The sequence below is a fragment of the Myotis davidii genome, unplaced genomic scaffold (genome assembly GCF_000327345.1).
Source record: "Myotis davidii unplaced genomic scaffold, ASM32734v1 scaffold991, whole genome shotgun sequence".
Lineage (NCBI taxonomy): Eukaryota > Metazoa > Chordata > Mammalia > Chiroptera > Vespertilionidae > Myotis > Myotis davidii.
Window position 1 is genome coordinate 132,503 of NW_006283137.1, and position 384 is coordinate 132,886.

Consider the following 384-nt stretch of genomic DNA (forward strand, 5'->3'; position numbering starts at 1 on the left):
GGGGCGCTCTGGGCGCCGCTCAGTCCGGTGGCTCAGGGCGGTCGGGACCGAGAAAGAAACCCGAGGCACTGGGAGGAGAGGGTGCGCGGGGGGAGGACGCGAGAAGCCCAAGAGCCCCAGCAGGGGCATTCCGGGAACCTGGGATCTCCGACTCCCATCCGCTCTGCCTCCTACCTCGTCCCCTCCCTGCCGGGAAAGACCCGGGAAAGGGAGGGGACACCGGGAAGGCTCCCGGGACCAGCTAGGGCCACCCCCTCCACTCCGCGCCCCTCCTTCCTACCTGATCCCAAACTGAAGTCTCCGGCCTCGGGACTGAGCCTCCTACGGTCCCCGAGGTGAGGCGGCGGCCAGCGGTGGCCCGCGCTGCGCCCAGATGTTGGCGGC